At 42.7% G+C, this 23,715-nt stretch overlaps 1 protein-coding gene across 1 annotated transcript in view; it reads left to right on the forward strand.

Annotated features, from left to right (window-relative positions):
• The window catches only part of SHC3 (SHC adaptor protein 3), a 327,593-nt gene that overhangs the window by 12,325 nt on the left and 291,553 nt on the right, over positions 1-23,715 (forward strand). The window contains exon 2 of the mRNA XM_081572376.1: positions 24-130. The gene's annotated coding sequence lies outside the window, so the exon portion shown is untranslated. The remainder of the gene's footprint in view (positions 1-23; positions 131-23,715) is intronic.

Raw genomic sequence — 23,715 nt, forward strand, 5'->3', positions numbered from 1 at the left:
ACAACTTTTATTTGTGGCTACAGAACCTAGGACCCCAACCCTCAACTGCTTGAAGACCACATGGCCCTACACGAGCAAGTCATCCTGTCTCCTGGAGTCTGGACGTTGAGTGGGACTAAACACTGGTGAAGTAAGTTGTCCAGTGGCGATGTCCCCACAGTGGAGGCTGGGTGTCTTTCCCCAAACCCCTGGTTGCCCCATTCCTGCTATTGGATCTTGTGAGCAACCTGGCAGTCATTTAGCTTTATAGATTTAGGCTCCAAACAACCATAAAGACTTTTTAATTTAAAAAAAAAAAAAAAGGCTTTTGGCAGGAGTGCGCTACAGGCCTGTGGGACATTGGAGGAAATGTGAGACATCAGAATTGATAGCTACCTGAGCCAGGCGCAGCCCTGGCTCCTGTTCTGTGAAGCTGACCCTTACTTACGGCAGTGCACAGTGAAGAGCCAGCCTGTTGAGCCTTTTCCTGCAGCTCCCTGAGGCTCTGGGTTTCCAGATGGAACTCGAGACCCATGAAAGGAAAAGGGAACTGCCAAGATCACAGGGTTCCAGGATTATTTTGGACTCAGGCACTGATTTAAATTGAGAAAAGCACACTGTGAATCTCAGTTCCCCTGTGAGACAGAAGATAAACTCGAGGGTCTTTCTTTGGATCCTGGAAGCATCCTTGATGCTTTGGCTTTGATATCTCTGAAAAACCAAACCTCGGGGTTGGGTTTTATAAGTTCCTGAACTGAAGTGCCAGTTGAATCTGCTATCTCACTAGATTTCTTCCTTGAAAGTTACAGCATTAAAAAAAATTTGGAAAGAATGGGTTCCCCAAATTAGTATTGGTGTTATCAGGACTGAGTTGGAAGACTCAGAGGACCCCAAGTCCTCTAAGGTACCACCTTACCCTGTGCTTCTCTAGCTCGTAGAAGCTGCCTCTCCTACAGAAAAACAGTATCCTGCTGCTCTTAGCTTCCCAGGATTCATACTTCACCTGCCTGGGGTGTGAGTATGTTGTGTTTTGTGTGTGTGATGAGGGTGTGGTATATGGTGTGTGGGTGTGTATGTCACAGTACCAGAGTAAGAAAGAGGAGGAGTTGCAGGAGTTTACTAATTTATACTTGAGGAAAGAAATTTCAAGGATGGGAGGCTAAAAAGGGCAAAACTTAATTTTGGATAGTACTGACGTTTCTTGTGTGGATGTCCTTACCAGGAGTTCTGCATTCAACTGCTGGCTTGCAACTGGTCACAATTGCAATAATTTCCTGTGTTGGCTAACATAAGCCTAGACCAAATGCTGGCTCAAACAAAGGGATATCACAAGGCCAGGAATCCTGGCATAAAATATATAGGAAGGAATGTAAAAGGTCAGAATGAAAGTGTACAGACATGGACCTGTTGTGGGGACGGAGTTCCCCTCTGATTATGAATCCCAGGGCTCCAAGCTACCATCCTTACTTGAGCTCAGCTGATTCACTTGGCCATATGGTAGTGGTGCCCAGGAACATTTGTTGGTTTGCAAATTGGCCCCCATACACAGAGATCAAGGAAAGACCTAAGAAAGAGGCAGACCATTCCAGATTGGTAGGTGACAGCCTTAATAATCAATGAAACTTACATAGGATGCTGTCATGTGGCCACAGAGCAGTAGGCCTTCAACCTGCCCACAAGAATCTTTAAGAGTTTGTAGAGAAGTCTTATCTGGGTTCAGTCTCATATTTAGTCCAGATGGTCTTGACAACACATTGCTCTCTCAAGGCTAAGTCTCTGAAACAGCTCCAACTGTGGAAATGGTGGGTGGAGTGTATGTACGTTCCAAAGACAGGGAAGGGATAAGGAAGCTCTGATTGCCATGGTCCTGCTCTCACGTCAAGTCAGAAACCATGACCTCTCGATGACCTCCTCCAACAACACTGCAGCATCACATGGAGGTGGTCAATATTAAGCTGGGTCTGCTGAGTCCCTGAAAACAGAAAGAAGCTTCTGGAAGACATGGGATCATCCTGTTCCCCCTCTTAGACCTCTTAGATTGCCTGAATTTCCACTCTTTCTCAGTCTGAACATATAAAGCATATGGTCCTATGACAGACTGACTGAGAATCATAAACGAAAAATAAAGCAATAAGGTATAAGGATATGGCTGCACTTAAGAGAAATGCACAACTGAAGCACTGCATCCCTTTTAGGCGGCTCTGATGGATAACAGAGGACAAATGTTTTCCAGGTGGGCGTTGTTTGAGTAGAACATCTCAATATCCACTGAGCCTGCAAAACAAGATGGTCTGAGCTTTAGACCTGGACCTATTCTTGGAAAAAACAAAAATGAGTTAAGAGACCAAACAGAGGTTAAAGACTTTCTTCAGCACCAGTGAGCACCCACAACCCCCTGACTGAAGACGGGTCAGCATTCTTATAGGACAGGAGCAAGTTGAGTATACATCCTTACAGTTTTAACACAGGCAGCATTTTCTATTTTAACAAAACTTGGGTGAGGGGTTCCTCTTTTCATGTTCTCTGTTTGGAGTGATTGGTACAATAGTGATGACCACTTACCAATTACTGCTTTTGCTAGCCTTGTGGTCCCTTGGGCAGTCCAAGTTCATGGGACAGGGAAGGCAGATAGTCAAAGAGAAAAAAAGTGGCCGATGAGAAAGAAGGCAAGGGAAGAGTGAGGTCCCTCCCTCATGCTTGTTTCCATCCTTTACATGGATCCTGTCGTTGGTCAGGATCTTGGAAGGATTGAAAGGCAGGTCTGCAGGCAAGAAGATGTTGGACAGGGACATGAGACTGAGTTGTTTGGAAGAGGCCCAGAATCCAAGAATACAGTGCTCAATTTGAATGCCAGCCAGAGGGCTCTTTCTATAGGAGAGATCTTAACAGCTAGGTGGACTGAATGACCAATTATTAACAAATTCTTCTGCTACTTTGGGTGCTTCCCTGATTGCTCAGTGGTTAAGAATCCACCTGTCAAGGTAGGAGATGCAGGTCCAATCCTTAGGTCAAGAAGATCCCCTGGAGAAGGAAATGGCAGCCCATTCTAGTATTCTTGCCTAGGGAATCCTATGAACAGAGGAGCCTTGCAGTCTACAGTCCATAGGGTCACAAATGAGTCATACATGACTTAGTGACTTACTAACCAACAAATCAATCAACTGCTACCTTGGACTCAAAAACAGGGACTTCTGTTTATACAATTCACTTAGCCACAACCAAGTGTCCAGTTCACTAGCAACGTAACCCGAAGTGTAACCCCAACTGGGTACCATATCTTACCCTGGATGCAGTTACTGAATGTCATTTTGGGTTGTGTTCCATTGGGGAGCAGGTGAGTGTGTAGGTAGTATTAGCAAAATGTCAGAGGCCTCTTGGTAAGGCAGAGATCTCTATGGAAGGATGGGTCTACATGAGTGCTGGCAAGACAAGGTACTTCCTACTTCAGTTCTCACTCCAGGAGAGGCGAGCCTTGGTCTTCACACTATGGGAGTTTGTTTCCCTGACCACAGAAGTTGGTAATGGAATTTAGAACAACAACATCTTTTCTTTCAGGAAAGTGAATCTTGAGATGGAAGGCAGTTGGAATGGCAGCAACCTTAGGTGATGGCATAGCAGTTCTAGTTACTGAAATCTTTGGGGTTGCTTTGGTTTCTGTCTCTCACGAGGGCTGATTGTCTAGTTGCATTGCGTGTGTGCTCAGTCATGTCCGACTCTTTGGTGGCCCATTGAACTGTAACCCACCAGGCTCCTCTGTCCATGGGATTTCTCCAGCAAGTATACTGGAGTGGGTTGTCATTTCCTACTCCAGGGGATCTTCCCGACCCAGGGATTGAACCCACATTTCCTTTATCCCCTCCACTGCAGGCAGATTCTTTACCACTGAACCAGGGAAGCCCCTGATTGCCTAGACTGACCAACAATTATATGAGTCACGAACACCATACTAGCAAATGCCGTTTGTGCTCAAGTTAGGTCAAATTTGGTACCTGTGCTAATGTAATTGCTACTTTGTTTTCATCATATTAAAGTTAATCATTTGTGTGTTGGTCTTAACGTGCAGATTGTGTCTAAGATGAGGCCAAGAACAAGGCCTTACTCATTTTTGTCTCCCTGTTGCCAAAATTTGGCCTCTGTGTACTGGAGCTAGGTTAAATCTTGGAGACAGAGTTTCGGGTGAAGTAGACAGACTTTATTTTTTTGGGCTCCAAAATCACTGCAGATAGTGACTGCAGCCATGAAATTAAAAGACACTTGCTCCTTGGAAAGAAAGCTATGACCAACCTAGACAGCATATTAAAAAGCAGAGACATTACTTTGCCAACAAAGGTCCGTCTAGTCAAAGCTATGGTTTTTCCAGTAGTCATGTATGGAAGTAAGAGTTGGACTATAAAGAAAGGTGAGGCTGAAGAACTGATGCTTTTGAACTGTGGTGTTGGAGAAGACTCTTAAGAGTCCCTTGAACTGCAAGGAGATCTAACCAGTCCATCCTAAAGGAAATCAGTCCTGAGTATTCATTGGAAGGACTGATGCTGAAGCTGAAGCTCCAATACTTTGACCACCTGATGAGAAGAACTGACTCGTTGGAAAAGACCCTGATGCTGGGAAAGATTGAAGGTTAAAGGAGAAGGGGACAAAAGAGGGTGATATGGTTGGATGGCATCACTGACGCGATGGACATGAGTTTGAGTCAGCTCCGGAAGTTGGTGATCGACAGGAAAGACTGGTGTGCTACAGTCGATGGGGTCACAAAGAGTCGGACACAACTGAGCGACTGAACTGAACTGAACTGAGAAAGAAATAGCTTCGCCAGGCAAAGGAGGCCACAATGGCCTCATGCCCTTAAGACTGTGAGTCCCACCCTGGAGTGGGTAGTGAGGAGTCTCACAGTGTTCAAGGAGCAGGGCGTGATCAACTAATGGACATTCTTCTGATTGGCTGGTGGTGAGGTAGTTGGACATGAGTTTTGAGTAAACTCCGGGAGTTGGTGATGGACAGGGAGGCAGTCCGTGGGGTCGCAAAGAGTTGGACATGACTGAGCAACTGAACTGAACTGAGGTAATTGGGAGTCAGCATCATCAACCTTCTGGTTCTAACTGGTCTGGGCAGCACACAGTTAACTCCTCCCACCTGGTGGGATTTTCTATATCTGCAAAACTGTTCAAAGAACATGCCTCAGAATATTATCCGTAGTCCTCAAAGCAGAACTATAAGTCCTTGACTTGGTTTAATGACTAGAGTATTATTATTTTGTCATACTTGACAGTTTTCCTTTTTTCTGCCTTTTCTCACTTCTGTGATTAAATTCATTCTTTGACTTAAGTTTTTCTACGGACAAAACGCAGGCGGTGAACATGGGTGAGGTTCTATTCTGTGAAGACTTCATAGGCTCAGTTATATCTCCAGGGCCAACACAATGCTTGGTTTGTAGTAGGTACTGAATATCTCCTGTTTTTTTCTTTGCCTGATCACTGACAAATTTATTTTTATTATTTAAGCAGTTTCCTTGGTCCCCATCTATACGTTTCCTTCTAACGCTATTTGTGATCAGAAAAGGCTACACAAATTTAAGTGAGGCTAGTCAGTGTGCCCTGAGGAAGGCTGTGAGGGACTCTGATGCATTAAGTACAAGAATTTCATGCTATTTATTTTCACTGTCCAGATGATGCCTTTTACTCTGAGTTTCTACCAGCTTGCTGCTTAGTTGGGATTTTCCAGTCTAGAACCTTCTGGGAGGGTGGAGAGTTGCTGGGGCTGCTCTCAAACTGGAGAGAGCGAGCTTGGGCTTTGTAATGAGTAGCCAGGTGGGAGAGATGCCCTGTGGGAAGGATGGTCATCTCTTTGGAGCCAACTCTGAAGATCAATGCCCTTTCCCAGGAAGTATCAATGGGAAATCAATCATCTAAGTGTCATGGAGGCAGGTGGGCAGCCCTTGATGTCAGCCGAGGGCCTTCTTCTATCCCAGACAGTGCTCATTGTTTTATTGTTTGATTAATTTTTTTGGTCATGCCTTGAAGCATGTGGGATCTCAGTTCCCTGACCATGGATGGAACCCGTGGACCCTACTGGGATGGAAGCACAGAGTCTTAACCACCGACCACCAGAGAAATCCCTGTTCACTGTTTTATTGCTGCTGTTCCTGCTGCTTTTCTGGGAGCAGCTGTAGCATCTAGTGCACGTGTGCCAAGTCACTTCAGTCATGTCCAGCTCTCTGAGACCCTATGGACCATGGCCCACTAGGCTCCTCTGTTCACGGGGATTCTCCAGGCAAGAATACCGGAGTCGGTTGCCATGCCCTCCTCCAGGGGAGCTTCCTGACCCAGAGATTGAATCTGTGTCTGCTGCAGCTCCTGCATTGCAGACAGATTCTTTACTGCTGAGCTATCAGGGAAGCATTTAGAGACAGTCCAAAATAAGCTGGTCCAAAATTTGATTCTGGTAACCAGAAAAATAAGTAGGAACATTTATAAAGACAACAACCTAATTCCTATTTGTAATTACTATATAGTAGTTTAAATTGCATACATTTTAAAACTTATTTGCACTTGAAAGTGAAAGTCGCTCAGTCATGTCCAACTCTGCGACCCCTTGGACTATACAGTCCATGGAATTCTCCAGGCCAGAATACTGGAATGGGTAACTGTTCCTTCACCAGGGGATCTTCCCAACCCAGGGATTGAACCCAGGTCTCCTGCATTGTAGGTGGATTCTTTACCAGTTGAACCACAAGGGAAGCCCAGGAATACTGGAGTGGGTAGCCTATCCCTTCTCCAGCAGATCTTCCCGACTCAGGAATCGAACCAGGGTCTCTTGCATTGCAGGCAAATTTTTTACCAGCTGAGCTATCAGAGAAGCCCTATTTGCACTTAGGCAGTGCTTTTATCTAAATCCATTCTTTTTTGTATTTTAAAGTCTGCTGCTATATAATATGTCAATGTATCTGGCATCATTCTGTGCCATAGTTACATATAATAAATTAGTTACTGCTAAACTTAGTTATGCTTTAATATTTACTTTTTCTCAGTGTCCATTGAAGCTTTACTTCCAAAAATACCTACCAGAGTACTGCCAAACTGAACAATGTCAGCAAGAGTGTGAGAGTGGCACCATCCCGGACAGCTTTGAGTCTGGCTTGTGGGTCTGGGGTTTGTGCAAGAGACAGAGACAGCCCCTCTTGCCAAGTGGCTCATGGTCTGTCTGCCAGAGAAACCAGGCTCAAGGACAGGCAAACATTAAGTTGACCTCTTCAAGTCTGAGTGAAGCCCAAGTCCTGTAGAGAAGACTGACATGTGTGCTATTTTATACGTGACACTGACTCAGGAAACAGGCTCTTCTTTTCAGGAGATGAGGCCAGGAAAGCACTTTTGTGTGCACTTCATTTCAGATCCTCAGGACCCATGGGTATTTCCCACAGAGGAGGAGGTTGGAAGGGAGCTGTCCATGGGCAGGGCTGGGCTGGCAGATGTCTTTGTGGGGAGGGATTTATGAAAGTTAGCTATGCTCTGAAGGTCAAGGATCACTGAGCCTCAACCCTAGAGTGCACCAGAACCATCATGTTATAAATACAGGTTCCTGGGGACTCTCCCAGGGATTCTGATTCAGTGGAGCCCAGAAACCTGTGTTCTTAAAAAGCTCCTCTGTGATTTCAGGGTATGGGTGCTCACTGGATTGCACTTAAGAAATGTCATGGGTGTAAACTAAGGTGGTGACTTCACAAATTTTTCTAGCAAGTCACTTAAGACTGTCTTTTAGGAAGTCTCTTGTTGGCCTTCGAATATGATCAGTGGTAGGGGAGGGACATGGGAGTGGCAGTTCCTTCCACAAGATCAAAGGTCAGTGTAGACTGGAGCAGATCACAAGCTGCCTCTGTGCTCCGTCCCCACCTGTTGGCCCTTCCTGCTTTCAGAGGGCAGGTGGACAGCCTGACAAGGGTGAGGGTGAGGACTGGAAAGAACAGGGAGGCTGATGTTTATCCACATCACTACCCCATGTCCTCAGTGACCCTTGGCCTCTGATTTCTCTTCACTTGCTCACCAGTAGATGTCTCCTCATCTACTGGTTGATACAAACAACAGTCAGATATATTTTTTCTGGCCTCTAACACATTTTCAGCAATGCAGTAGAGATCACAGCTCTTCTGCACACTTTGAGCAGTCTCAGATTGCACAAGGTTGCATTTTAATTCACTAGAGATTTTAAATTTATCTTTTGAAAAGTTTGGCACCTTCAGTGCATCATTCCGATAAACATAAGCAGAAGGCCAACAAATCCTTTCCCAACTTAGATAATTTTGATAGCTTAGCCAGTGTCCTTGGTGTAATCACTTCTGTTTCTGAAGACCATCACTTCTTCCTTTCAGTTTCAAGGAGAAATAGAAATGCCAAAGCATATTTCTTTGGAAAATTAAATGGGAAAGAGTGCAATGTTTTGAGTTCTTATCAGGAAGATAGAATGTAAAAGAAACATAGGAATAAACTTATTTTAAGAATATAAGTGATTTCAAGTGGGAAATTTGAAATCCTACCAGCCGTGAGTCATGCGTGCAGTGTTTGTAACACATTATTTCTGCAGTGACATTTAAAATTAAAAACACTACCTGAGAAATGCAATATGATCCTTTTTTTAAAACAATATGGTGCATTTATATTTTAAGTGCTAAGGCAAATACGAATGAATATACTAAGATAGGTTAATTGTGTTAATTCGAATAACTTTTCTTTTCACAGAGTATTAAAGGATAATCTGCAAGTTAAATTCTGTTTTCAGAGGAAGCTTTTATATAAAAAAATATATAAGCATCTTTTAAGTTACTTTTCACGATCACTCCAGAAGGTAATTCTAGATAAATATATAACCCAGTTAGAGGATGACTGGGGCTGAGACGTTGCCCAGGATAAGGGCTTTCCAAATGAAAACAGGAACAGCTGCAAGCAAACTGGGAAAGCTGGTTACCCTACACCCACCCAGGTGGGAGGCTGGGTGCATACAGGGTTTCCAGTTCCTTTGTCTGTGAACATCTGTTGCCTTCTCAATGCCAGGGCCTTTCATATGGGAAACATGCAAGTAAGACAGACAAAGGCATTATTCACATGGAGCTTCCAGCTTCCATTCTGCTGTGTGGTCAGACAGTTAAATGCAGAAACAATCAGGGTGATTCCAGGTAGACACAGATAAAAGAAAACTAACCTGGTGATGTGACTGAGGGACAGATGGTGGGTGGGCACTGCTTTAGAGCAGATCCCCAGAAAAAAGCAGGTCCCCACCCCACTGAGAAGTGGCCTTGGAATAGACACCTGCCTAATGAATAGGAGAGTGCAGGGTAGGGGAGGGTAGCACCAGCACCAGCAGGATTTATGGAACCCAGAGTTACAGGACTTGGTAAGGAATTAGGGATTTATTTTAGATACAGCAGGAAACCATTGGGGGATTGGAGAAAACTCTTTAGAGTCTCTTGGACTGCAAAGAGATCAAACCAGTCAATCTTAAAGGAAATCAATCTTGAATATTCATTGGAAGGACTGATGCTCCAACACTTTGGCCACCTGATGTGAAGAACTGACTCATTAGAAAAGACCCTGATGCTGTGAAAGATTGAAGGCAGGAGAAGAAAGGGATGACAGAGGATGAGATGGTTGGATGGCATCACTGACTTGGTAGACATGAGTTTAAGGGAGCTCTGGGAGTTGGTGATGGACAGGGAAGCCTGGCGTGCTGCAGTCGATGGGGTCACAAAAAGTCGGACATGACTGAAGACTGAACTGAACTGATTGATTGGGGGGTGGCCTGGTGGAGTTTGCTTTCGTTGCATGGATTCACTGGACAGCTAAGGTCAGAGACAATTTTAGGGCATACTGCCTTGCTGCGACATGCCCACAGTAAGCAATAGAGAATTCATATTCTTAAAAAGAAGTAATGTAGTCCTTCTATACTAACACAAAGGAAAGCTTACTCTTCATAAGAAGGTATTTCCAGCTCTTGAGAAAGGAGTATTTCAGTGACATCCTCGGATGGTTTGAGGAAAGTCTGCTCAGAGACAGATGACATTGAACTAAATGATCAACACTCTCCTTCTGAAGCTTTTTTTTTTATTATTAATAAATTTATTTTAGTTGGAGGCTAATTGCTTTACAATATTGTAGTGGTTTTTGCCATACATTGACATGAATCAGCCATGGGTTTACATGTGTTCCCCATCCTGAACCCCCCTCCCACCTCCCTCCCCATCCGATCCCTCTGAGTGATCCCATTGCACCAGCCCGGAGCACTTGTCTCATGCATCGAACCTGGACTGGCGTTCTGTTTCACATATGATAATATACATGTTTCAATGCTATTCTCTCAGATCGTCCTACCCTCACCTTCTCCCACAGAGTCCAAAAGACTGTTATGCTTCTGAAGCCTTATGTAAAATGTGTTCAGGATGAAATCTGGACCTTGCTACCATCTCCCCTCATCCTCTGCAATTCTGGCAACAACCACAAGAGGGCTTGCTGCTCCTCATGTTTATAAACCTTGGCTTCAGAGATACTCTTCCTTCTTTTTTCTTCTTCCCTCTCTCTCCTTCCCTTTTTTTTTCTTCTTTTTTCCTTTTTTCCCCCTTCCTTCCTTTTTGCCCTTCCTCTTTCCCTCCTTCCTTCCCTTTCCTTCCTTCCTTTTTTTCCCTTCCTTCTTTTTACCTTCTTCCCTCTCTCTCCCTCCCTCCCTCCCTTCTAAGCTCTCTTCTTTCCTCCTTCCCTTCCTTCCTTCCTTCTTTCTGCCCCACCCTTCTTCCTTCCCTCCTTCCTTTCTTTTTTGCTGTAGGTTTGTAGGCAGTGGTACTCTAAGTATTAATAACTGTTAACAACCGACTCCAGGGTTTAGCAGCATTTGCCCCTATTTTCTCAGTGTAAATCCTCCCCTAGTGCCAGGTTTCAAGCTCCAACTGTTTAGCAACAGGCTTACCGGATTCTTAAAAGCTAACATTGGGTCACTAGCAGCACGTGGTTGGTTGTAGGGTGCAAGCAGTGGGCTGGGGCTTGGGGTGAAGACTGGCCAGTCTCAGGACAAGCGAGCTAGAAAGGTATTATCTTTAAATGTGGATTTTTCTCATCAGTAAACTTTGAAGTAGCAAATAAAATAGGAAAAACAAAAGAGCTAACAGATAGCATGGAAGGTAGAAAAAAGGAGAATATCTTTATTGAATCCGGTATTAAAGATACTGGGAATTCCCTGCCAGTCCAATGGTTAGGACTCTGCACATTCACTGCCTGGGTTCAATCCCTGGTTGGGAAACTAAGATCCCACAGGCTGTGTAGTGTGGCAAACAAACAAACAAAACAACCCCACCCCCCAAAAAGATACTTACTAAGAAATATGACATGTCCTGCTGAAGCTGCATAACTCAGATGGGGCTTGAACCCACAGGCTGGGACTTGAACCCAATCAGAACCCACTGTCTTTTAATTGAGATTACACGCCTCATCTCAGGACTTAATGAAGCTCAGGTTCTTAATGTCTCATGGCAGAAAGATTTCAGTGAGAGATGAAGTGATAGGTAAGAAGTGGATTTATTTAGAGAGAAACACACTCCACAGACAGAGTGTGGGCCATCTCAGAAGGAAAGAGGCTCCAAAATATGGCGTGGTTAGTTTTTATAGCCTGGATAATTTCGTAGGCTGAGAGGGAGGATTATTCCAATTATCTTGGGGAAAAGGTGGAGATTTCCCAGGGATTGGGCAACTGCCTACTTTTTGGCCTATTATGTTCAACCTGGGAACTTCATGGCACTGGTAAGTGTGTCATTTAACTTATGCTAATATAGTATCACAATAATCCAAATCTATGTCCTGAGCAGTAATGCTGAAGAAGCTGAAGTTGAATGGTTCTATGAAGACCTACAAGACCTTCTAGAACTAACACCCAAAAAAGATGTCCTTTTCATTATAGGGGACTGGAATGGAAAAGTAGGGAGTCAAGAAATACCTAGAGTAACAGGCAAATTTGGCTTTGGAGTATAGAATGAAGCAGGGAAAAAGCTAATAGAGTTTTGCCAAGAGAACGCACTGGTCATAGCAAACACCCACTTCCAACAACACAAGAGAAGACTCTACACCTGGACATCACCAGATGGTCAACACTGAAATCTGATTGATTATATTCTTTGCAGCCAAAGATGGAAAAGCTCTATACAGTCAGCAAAAACAAGAACAGGAGCTGACTATGGCTCAGATCATGAACTCCTTATGGCCAAATTCAGACTTAAATTGAAGAAAGTAAGGAAAACCACTAGAGCATTCAGGTATGACCTAAATAAAATCCCCTAGAATTATACAGTGGAAGTGAGAAATAGATTCAAGAGATTAGATCTGATAGAGTGCCTGATCAGCTATGGGCAGAGGTTCGTGACACTGTACTGGAGGCAGATATCAAGACCATCCCCAAGAAAAAGAAATGCAAAAAGGCAAAATGGTTGTGTGAGGAGGACTTACAAATAGCTGAGAAAAGAAGAAAAGCGAAAAGTGAAAGGCAAAGGAGAAAAGGAAAGATATAACCATTTGAATGGAGAGTTCCAAAGAATAGCAAGGAGAGATAAGAAAGCATTCCTCAGTGATCAGTGCAAAGAAATAGAGGAAAACAATATAATGGGAAAGACTAGAGATCTCTTCAAGAAAATTAGAGATACCAAGGGAACATTTCATGCAAGTTCAGTTCAGTTCAGTCGCTCAGTCATGTCCGACTCTTTGCGACCCCATGAATTGCAGCACGCCAGGCCTCCCTGTCCATCACCAACTCCCGGAGTTTACCCAAACCCATGTCCATCGAGTCAGTGATGCCATCCAAACATCTCATCCTCTGTCGTCCCCTTCTCCTCCTGCCCCTAATCCTTCCCAGCATTAGGGTCTTTTCCAATGAGTCAACTCTTCACATCAGGTGGCCAAAGTATTGGAGTTTCAGCTTCAACATCAGGCCTTCCAATGAACACCCAGGACTGCTCTCCTTTAAGATGGATTGATTGGATCTCCTTGCAGTCCAATGGACTCTCAAGGGTCTTCTCCAACACCACAGTTCAAAAGCATCATTCTGCGGCACTCAGCTTTCTTCACTGTCCAACTTTCACATCCATACGTGACCACTGGAAAAACCATAGCCTTGACTAGATGGACTTTTGTTGGCAAAGTAATGTCTCTGCTTTTAAATATGCTCTCTAGGTTGGCCATAACCTTCCTTCCAAGGAGTAAGCGTCTTTTAATTTCATGGCTGCAATCACCATCAGCAGTGATTTCATGCAAACAGGGCTCAGTGAAGGACAGAAATGGTATGGACCTAACAGAAGCAGAAGATATTAAGAAGAGGTAGCAAGAATGCACAGAAGAACTACACAAAAAAGAGCTTCACGACCCAAATAACCATGATGGTGTGATCACCAGCTACAGCAAGACGTTTTGGAATGCGAAGTCAAGTGGGCCTTAGGAAGCATCACTATGGACAAAGCTAATGGAGGTGATGGAATTCCAGTTGAGCTATTTCAAATCCTCAAAGATGATGCTGGGAAAGTGCTGCACTCAATATGCCATCAAATTTGGAAAACTCAGCAGTGGCCTCAGGACTGGAAAAGGTCAGTTTTCATTCCAATCCCAAAGAAAGGTCATGCCAAAGAATGTTCAAACTACCGCACAATTGCACTCTTGTCACATGCTAGTAAAGTAATGCTCAAAATTCTCCAAGCCAGGCTTCAATAGCATGTGAACCACTAACTTCCAGATGTTCAAGATAGTTTTAGAAAAGGCAGAGGAACCATAGATCAATTTGCCAACATCTATTGGATCATCGAAAAAGCAAGAAAGTTCCAGAAAAACATCTACTTCTGCTTTATTGACTATGCCAAAGCCTTTGATTGTGTGGACCACAACAAACTGTGGAAAATTCTGAAAGAGATGTGAATACCAGACCACCTTACCTGCCTCTTGAGAAATCCATATGTAGGTTAGGAAGTAACAGTTACAACTGGACATGGAACAACAGACTGTTTCCACATCGGGAAAGGAGTACATCAGGGCTATATATTGTCACCCTTCTTATTTAACTTATATGCAGAGTACATAATGAGAAACGGTGGCCTGGGGGAAGCACAAGCTGGAATCAAGATTGCCCAGAGACATATCAATAACCTCAGATATGCAGATAACACCACCCTTATGGAAGAAACCAAAGAAGAACTAAAGAGCCTCTTGATGAAAGTGAAAGAGGAGAGTGAAAAAGTTGGCTTAAAGCTCAACATTCAGAAAACTAAGATCATGGCATCTGGTTCCATCACTTCATGGGAAATAGATGGGGAAACAGTGGAAACAGTGGCTGACTTTATTTTTTGGGGCTCCAAAATCACTGCAGATGGTGATTGCAGCCATGAGATTAAAAGACGCTTACTCCTTGGAAGGAAAGTTATGACAAACCTAGATAGCATATTAAAAAGCATAGACATTTCTTTGACAACTATGGTTCATCTAGTCATATCTATGGTTTTTCCAGTAGTCATGTATGGATATGAGAGCTGGACTATAAAAAAACTGAGCACCGAAGAATTGATGCTTTTGAACTGGGGTGTTGAAGAAGACTCTTAAGAGTCCCTTGAACTGCAAGGAGATCAAACCCATCCATCCTGAAGGAAATCAGTCCTGAATATTCATTGGAAGGACTGATGTTGAAGCTGAAACTCCAATACTTTGGCCACCTGATGCGAAGAACTGACTCATTTGAAAAGACCCTGATGCTGGTAAAGATTGAGGGCAGGAGGAGAAGGGAATGACAGAGGATGAGATGGTTGGATGGCATTACCGACTCAATGGACATGAGTTTGGGTGAACTCCAAGAGTTGGTGATGGACAGGGAGGCCTAGCGTGCTGCAGTCGATGGGGTCACGAAGAGTTGGACATGACTAATTGCCTGAACTGAACTGAGCTGAATGTATTATAATGAGCATATAATGAGGCTCAAGATTTACCAAAGTAGAATCATTCACCATTTTGGACCTAGTTAGTTATAATCAGTTTATGTTGTATCCTCAAGTGCTACTTCATTCTTTTAATGGTTGTTTCCTGACTACTTCCCTCCTGTTTCACTTCCGAGAAGTAAGGTAAGGTAAGGTGAAGTCACTCAGTCCTGTCCGAATCTTTGCAACCCCACAGACTGTAGCTTACCAGGCTCCTCTGTCTATGTGATTTTCCAGGCAAGAGTACTGGAGTGGGTTGCCATTTCCTTCTCCAGAGGATCTTCCTGACCCAGGGATCAAACCTGGGTCTCCCGCATTGTAGGCAGACACTTGACCGTCTGAGCCACCAGGGAAGTCCCTTTCCTAGGAGTAAGCACTACTGTAAATCTTGATGGTGGACACTTAATATGGACCTCTGATGAACTACAATAGTGTTTTAACTTGTCCTGATTAGGCTTATTTCAGACATTGTTTTGGTGGTTCAATAGGTAATTGAAACCACAGAAGAAATTTAAGAATGATATATCTTTAATTTTGATGTATTACATATATTTGTTATTGCCAAATAAATACAATGCCTTCAGTATGCTGAGTGAAAAGGAAAAACTTTTAGTTCTTTAATTTTCCAATGACTTTGACCCTGTAAATTGGGTGCATTTGAAACTTAAACTGAAAATGAAGGGAAGCATATTGGAGCAAAATGAAAAAAGTTATTTTCATGGTTCACAAAAACAGCATACTGCTTTTGAAAGTGGAAGTCAGCATTTGGTGGGACCTCACAGTGTGACCTCATAAAACAGTCAAACAAATACAGAGGGTAGGGTAGGCTGACCAATGGTTCAGGGCATAGGTTCCCAGAGTGAGGCCCTGAGCAGTAGCAGCTGCTGCAGTACCTGGGACCCTGTTAGAAATGCACATTCTCAGGCCCACTCAGACTTGCTGGATCTGCTCTGGAATGGGCCCATTAACAAGTCTTCTAACAAGACCCACTGGTGAAACTGAGACTCACAGGGTCTCATGGAATTTTTTTTTCCTCTCAGCTGCAACTTGTATTCTCTCCTCTAGACTAGCCTGAGACCTTATGTTTCAAGGTTGGGGAGGGGTTTTCTTCCTCTACCTATTCTTTTTTTATATATAAAATATCATTGTGGGGACTTTCCTGGTGGTCCAGTGATTAAGAATCCACCTTGCAATACAGTGGATGTGGGTTTGACTCCTGGTCGGGGAACTAAAATCCCACTTGCCTCAGAGCAACTAAGTCCGTGTGCCAAAACTAGAATCCATGCACCACAGTGAAAGATCCTGCATAATGTAACAAAGATCCCGAGTGCTTCAACTAAGATCTGAGACAGCCAAATAAATAAATATTAAAAGATTGCACTATGAAGTAAATCTTAATGCAAAAGACAACTTTTACTGCAAGTGTAAAATTAAAGGAATGATAAAATCAACACTCATGTTCCTAACATCAGTTGAGTAACTAGAATATTACTAATACTCAGAGTTTCCTGAGGCATCTTGAAGCAATTGCTTTTTGAGATGGAGGGCATTGGGTAATAAGGCACTTAAAAAAAAAGGCTCTTCTTTTTTTATTGCTTCAGACTCTGTAATATAAATTAGACTTGAACCATTTCAAGGATGAAACATTAATTTAATGTATAACTTCTATTTTGTGTTCTCATTTATAGTGTCCTCATGCTCAATGATGTTCTATATGAGTCAGTTCCTTAAAAAATTATTTTTGTAAACTTCAGAGTCTGCACTATTGGTTAGTTTCAAGGTAAAAAGCTTTTAATTATCCAGTGGCTTCCAATTTTTGCTGTAATTCATAATGTCCTCATTAAAATTCTATTATTCAGTCCTTCCTTTTCTTTTATAAAAATGTCTGGAGCTTAGGCAAAGACTGATTAAATTAGTTATACAGGCATTAAAAGTTAATACCTTTTCGCTTTATTTTTACACACATGTCAGTGGTTACCATGGTTACAGAGCAGGGTCCAGGTAGTGCCAATTTGCAGATGCGTTAATATGTTTTCCTTGGCTCAGTTTCTCACTTACTGCAACTTTACAGTAACTAGATTTCAGAGAAGGCTTTTTTCCCCCTCTCTATCCTAGATTAGTTTGGGTAGTTTATTATCTCTTATTTCACACCCTTGATTCAACCAGCTCACCATGCACAAAAGCACTGTTACAGCTGCAGTGGGGCAGACCAAGGTGACCAACAAGACAACTTACAAGTGACAACCCTTCTTTCCTCTTATTATATATTTATTTTTCATCAGCAACTATCTCATATCAGTGAGAGTTAGGATCACATTCTCTAGATTCTTATAATCTTGGGGAGAGGGTTCTTAATTACAAATAATAGCCAAATTATTTTGGTTGCAAGCAACAGAAGCCAGCCAGAGACATGGGTCTTCCATGGAACCCATGGGTCAAGATGCCATTGGAATGAAGGATTTGAATGCTTCAGAACTTTGCCTTCTCTTTGCCATTTCCTGTGATTCTCTGTTGTTTCCTGTGATTCTTTGTTGTTGTGGCTAAATGTACATGCCATGAAATAATACCATTTTAACCATTTTGATTGTACTGTTTTGTGGCATTAAGTACATTCACATTGCTGTGCAACCCCCACCACCATTCATCTCTAGAACCTTTTCATCATTCCAAAGAGAAACTCAATACCCATCAAGTTCTCTATTTGCCTCTTGACCAGCTACTGGTAATCACTGTTCTTTTTTCAGTCTCTATGAATTTGACTGCTCTAATTACCTTATATAAGTGGAATCATACAATATTTACCCTTTTGTGATTGACTTATTTCACTTAGCATAATATCCTCAAATTTCCATCATGTTATAGCATCTGTCAAAATTTTCTTCCTCTTCCAGGCTGAATAAAATTCTATTGGATGAATCTGTTACTAAAAGGTGAGATTTTTGGGCTTGGCTGCTTGCCACCCAAAAGCCAATAAACAGGCCAGGTTGGTGGAAGGGAAGGTTTGCTTTATTTCAGATGTCAGCACCAGCCACAGGGGGAGGGCAGACATCTGTCCAAAGGCTGACTTCCTGCACTGGCAACCAGTGGGGCAAGAGCTTTTATAAACAGGAGGGGGCTCCATGCAGAAATAGCATAGTTATCTCTAACAGTCATCTTAAAATTGGCCATCAATGGTCTGACCAGCATGAACTTGGTTGTTTTAGGTACAGTTAATCTTCAGTTCCAAGATTCATTTTTTTTTCATTTCTTTGAGACCAATTCTCAGAACTGTGGCAGCTTCTGTCATGGGTACTGTCTGGTCATCATGTACTTAACTTCTCCACCTGGTGTTTTAGTATCTATAAGACAGCTCACAGGATATGGCTCAGAATATTATCTACAGCCCTTGAGAAAGAACTCAATGTCCTTGACTGTGCTTAATGACTAGGCTATTATTATGTAGTCTTCTTGGACTATTTTCCTTTGTTTCCACATGTTCTCATTTTTCTGATTAAACTTATTCTTTGACTAAAGTTTTCCAAAGACAAAAGGCCAGCTGAGGACATGAGGGTTCAAGGACCAGAGTGTCCTGCTCCATTTCAGATATACGATATTTTGTTCATCCAATTCTTCCATTGATGAACACATGGGTTGCTTCTACCTTTGGGCTATTGTGAATAATGTTGCAATGAACATGGATACACAGATATCTGTCTGAGTCTCTGCTTTCAATTCTTTTGGGTATACACCCAGAAGTGGAATTTCTGGATTATATTTAATTTTGTGGAGAATCATCCTACAGTTTTCCACAGAAGCTGCATCAGTCTACATTCCCACTATCAGTGCACAAGGATTATAATTTTTCCATATTCTTGCCAACACTTTGCTATTTTCGATCCATCAAGTAGCCATCCTAATGGTAGTGAAGTGGTGTCTTACTGTGGTTTTGATTTGCATTCCCATAGTGGTTACTGATATTGAGCATTTTTTCACGTGCTTATTGTATACCTTCTTTGAAGATGTCTATTCAAGTCCTTTGCCCATTCTTCAATTGAATTGTTAGTTTTATTGTTGTGGGGTTTCTCTATATTTTCTGGATATTAATCCCTTATCAGATATATCATTTGCAAACATTTTCTCTCATTCCATCATTGCCTTTTTACTCTGCCATTGTGTCCTTTGATGCACAAACATTTTTAATTTTGATGAAGTCCAATTTATATATTTTTCTTTTACTGCCTGTGCTTTTAGTGTCGTATACAAGAAATACTGTCATATCCAATGTCATGAAACTTTTAGTCTATTTTTTCTTCTAAGACTTTCATGGTATTAACACTTAGATTTAACTGTTTGAGATATTTTGAGTTAATTTTTGTATATGATGTTGGTGCCCAGGGCAGATCACCCCAAAATATGTCTCAATGCATATTGACTATTTTGAGTTAAAGTTATTTAGGAAATAGCAGCCGTAAGAGGGACATTGACTCTCATCGCTGTCTAGGAAAGGTGCATCAGTTCAGTTCAATTCAGTCGCTCAGTCCTGTCTGACTCTTTGCAACCCCATGAATCGCAGTATGCCAGGCCTGCCTGTCCATCACCAACTCCCGGAGTTTACCCAAACTCATGTCCATCGAGTCGGTGATGACATCCAGCCATCTCATCCTTTGTCGTCCCCTTCTCCTCCTGCCCCCAATCCTTCCCAGCATCAAGGTCTTTTCCAATGAGTCAACTCTTCGCATGGGGTGGCCAAAGTATTGGAGTTTCAGCTTCAACATCAGCCCTTCCAATGAACACCCAGGGCTGATCTTCTTTAGGATGGACTGGTTTGATCTCCTTGCAGTCCAAGGGACTCTCAAGAGTCTTCTCCAACACCACAGTTCAAAAGCATCAATTCTTCGGCGCTCAGCTTTCTTCACCATCCAACTCTCACATCCATACATGACCACTGGAAAAACCATAGCCTTGACTAGATGGACCTTTGTTGGCAAAGTAATGTCTCTGCTTTTTAATATGCTATCTAGGTTTGTCATAACTTTCCTTCCAAGGAGTAAGTGTCTTTTAATTTCATGGCTGCAGTCACCATCTGCAGTGATATTGGAGCCCCAAAAAATAAAGTCTGACACTGTTTCCCCATCCATTTCCCATGAAATGATGGGACCGGATGCCATGATCTTAGTTTTCTGAATGTTGAGCTTTAAGCCAACTTTTTCACTCTTCTCTTTCACTTTCATCAAGAGACTCTTTAGTTCCTCTTCACTTTCTGCTATAAGGGTGGTGTCATCTGCATATCTGAGGTTATTGATGTGTCTCTGGGTACTCTTGATTCCAGCTTGTGTTTCTTCCAGCCCAGCATTTCTCATGATGTACTCTGCAAATAAGTTAAATAAGCAGGGTGACAATATACAGCCTTGACGTACTCCTTTTCCTATTTGGAACCAGTCTGTTGTTCCATGTCCAGTTCTAACTGTTGCTTCCTGACCTGCATACAGGTTTCTCAAGAGGCAGGTCAGGTGGTCTGGTATTCCCATCTCTTTCAGAATTTTCCACAGTTTATTGTTATCCACACAGTCAAAGGCTTTGACATAGTCAATAAAGCAGAAATAGACGTTTTTCTGTAACTCTTACTTTTGTGATGATCCAGCAGATGTTGGCAATTTGATCTCTGGTTCCTCTGCCTTTTCTAAAACCAGCTTGAACATCTGGAAGTTCACGGTTCACGTATTGCTGAAGCCTGGCTTGGAGAATTTTGAGCATTACTTTACTAGCGTGTGAGATGAGTGCAATTGTGTGGTAGTTTGAGCATTCTTTGGCATTGCCTTTCTTTGGGATTGGGATGAAAACTGACCTTTTCCAGTCCTGTGGCCACTGCTGAGTTTTCCAAATTTGCTGGCATAATGAGTGCAGCACTTTCACAGCATCATCTTTCAGGATTTGAATAGCTCAACTGGAATTCCATCACCTCCACTAGCTTTGTTCATAGTGATGCTTTCTAAGGCCCACTTGACTTCACATTCCAGGATGTCTAGCTCTAGGTGTGTGATCACACCATCATCATTATCTGGGTCGTGAAGATCTTTTTTGTACAGGAAAGGTGCATACTTGCATCTAAAAGTAAAAGGACACCCTTATCATCAGCGATAGAGAATTGGCTAAGAAGAAGCCTGTATAAACAAGCCTGTATAAGAAGCCTGTATAAACAAACTTTGCTAGTTCTTTAATTTACTGCTGCTACTGCTGCTGCTAAGTCGCTTCAGTCGTGTCCGACTCTTTGTGACCCTATAGACGGCAGCCACCGGGCTCCCCCATCCCTGGGATTCTCCAGGCAGGAACACTGGAGTGGGTTGGCATTTCCTTCTCCAATTCATGAAAGTGAAAAGTGAAAGTGAAGCCACTCAGTCGTGTCCGACTCTTCACGACCCCATGGACTGCAGCCTACCAGGCTCCTTCGTCCATGGGATTTTCCAGGCAAGAGTACTGGGGTGGGGTGCCATTGCCTTCTCCGTTAATTTACTAGCCCAAGCCAAATATGTTTAGATTCTTCACTAATTAAGCACCCAATGCCTAAGTTTATTTGCCCTATTAATTCCTCACAAATTTATGTTTCTTTGTCTAGAAAGTATAAAGTTGCTTGCTTTGGCAGCTTATTAGGACCTATTTCTATAAAACTTCTATGTGCGTGAGTTAAATTTGTTTCTTTTCCTCTGGTAGATTTGTCTCATGTCCAGCCACAAGAATTCAAGAAGGATAGATGGGGAAATTTCCCCCTCCTCAACCTGGGCTAAAGTAGAAGTCCATGTTGGACCATGTTGGTATTAGGCTTTCCCAATGCTTTTTGTTGAGAAGACTGTCCTTTTCCTGTGACTTTTGTCTGCATTGAAGACAAGCTTCCTCTGCATCTTAGGTTCACATGACAGAAAACAGGGCTCCTGAGGGTACATATTATGGATTTAGTCAATCAAAGACTACCATTTTTTCTTATTCCAATTCCAAATAACGATACCTTAATGGACAACATATTGACTAGTAGCCAGAGGGTTTGGTTACTTGACTCCTAGGGACTCACTACTAAAATCTTTAATTCAACGTATATTTCAGAAGCACTTTCCAGGTGTTCTAGGCACAGAGATACATCAGTGAATGAAACAATGTCCATGTACCCAGGGAGATTTTATCCTAATAATCATGAGAATGGAAGAAAAGGGAAGATTTAAGGAGTGGGAGTTGGAAAGGCAACCCTGTAGATACTCACTGCAGCATGCAAATACCTACCTATACCTAACAATATGCCACTCATAGCATGCCAAGAATATTTAGTAGAAACTGTCATATTCTAATGAATTTCTTTCAAAAAGAGGACTTGTCGGGTAAATTAATCCATATTATATATATATTATCAAATCTTATTTATTATTATTTTTGGCTGCTCTGGGTCTTTGTTGCTGCTCATAGGCTTTCTCTAGTTGCAATGAGTGGGGGCTACTCCCTAGTTGTGTTATGCTGGCTTCTTGTTGCAGTGGCTTCCCCTGTTGGAGAGCATGAGCTCTAGGGTGTGTGGGCTTCAGTGGTTGTGGCGCAGGGGTTTAGTTGCTCTGTGGCACATGGAATCTTCCTGGATCAGGGATGGAACTCATATCTCCTGCATTGGCGGGAGGATTCTTTACCACCAGACCACTAGGGAAGTCCCAGATTATATTTTAATTATCAAAAGTTACATAAACACCATTTCTAAGTGAGGAAGACAACTTTTACAGGGCAGAATAAAATAGGTTTTAATGAAAGTATAGGAAAAATGATTGGGTACACAACACCGTTAATTTTGAGAGAAATTAATTTCGGTTGGAGAAAAGTCATGAAGAGAGCATTTCAGTAGGACTCTGGGTGATTCGTGGGGCTGTGAAGGGCAAGGAGGAGCAGGAGACCGTTCATGCTGGAGAGGATCCCTTGAGCAGAGAGGGCTGAAGACTTGGGTGGTGTGTTTGGGGCGCTTGTGTCTGCCCCATGCATCATGCACACATATGTCTGAGGCAACCTTGGAGGATCTCCGGGATGGCCCAGTAGGCAATCCCTGGGAACACTGCTCTCCCTGGAGAAGTGGTGCTCTTATGAGCATGGTGTGTTTTGGAAGGATGGGTACCTGTCAGATGGTGGAGAATCATATATTCAACATGAGGGCTTTGCATTAAGACCTGAGTGGGAACTTTGGTTACACCACTATATGTGATCTTAGGTGAGTTATTTAATTTTTCCAAATCTTAGTTTCCTCTTCTGTGAAATGTACATTAGAATTAATCTCTTAAAGTACCAGGGAAGGTTTCATTTTTACCTTTAAAAATACCAAGCAACTATTTTGTTTCCAAATAAGCAATTGGGCAGGACTTGGCCATCTTTGCTCCAGGCAATGTCAGCTGGGGCTGAGGGACTGGGTGCATTCACTTGGTTAGCACTGGGGGAGTGAGGGATGTGTGGCTGACTGTTGGCTCGTAGCTCAGCTGGAGCTTGCCTGGTGCCTGGGTTCCTCTCCATGTGGGCCTCTACATTGCTGCTTGGACTTGCCTATTTCATATGGTTGAATTACAATACCACAGTTTTTCTCTCTCCCTGTCTCCCCCATATCCAGGCCATGTTTCCTCTGTTACTCTCCTATGCCCCCAACCCTGACCTCACAATCAGTACAGTTGTTTCAGAGTAGCTAGTCCCTTGGCTTTTATGAACACATCTTCCCCCTTCTGAGGCCTAATCTGGCTTATTTTATTCTTAACTTTCTGCTCTAGTTGACATTAGTCTTGACTCAG

Source organism: Giraffa tippelskirchi, chromosome 1 (genome assembly GCF_054371585.1).
Source record: "Giraffa tippelskirchi isolate mGirTip1 chromosome 1, T2T-mGirTip1v1.2.pri, whole genome shotgun sequence".
NCBI lineage: Eukaryota > Metazoa > Chordata > Mammalia > Artiodactyla > Giraffidae > Giraffa > Giraffa tippelskirchi.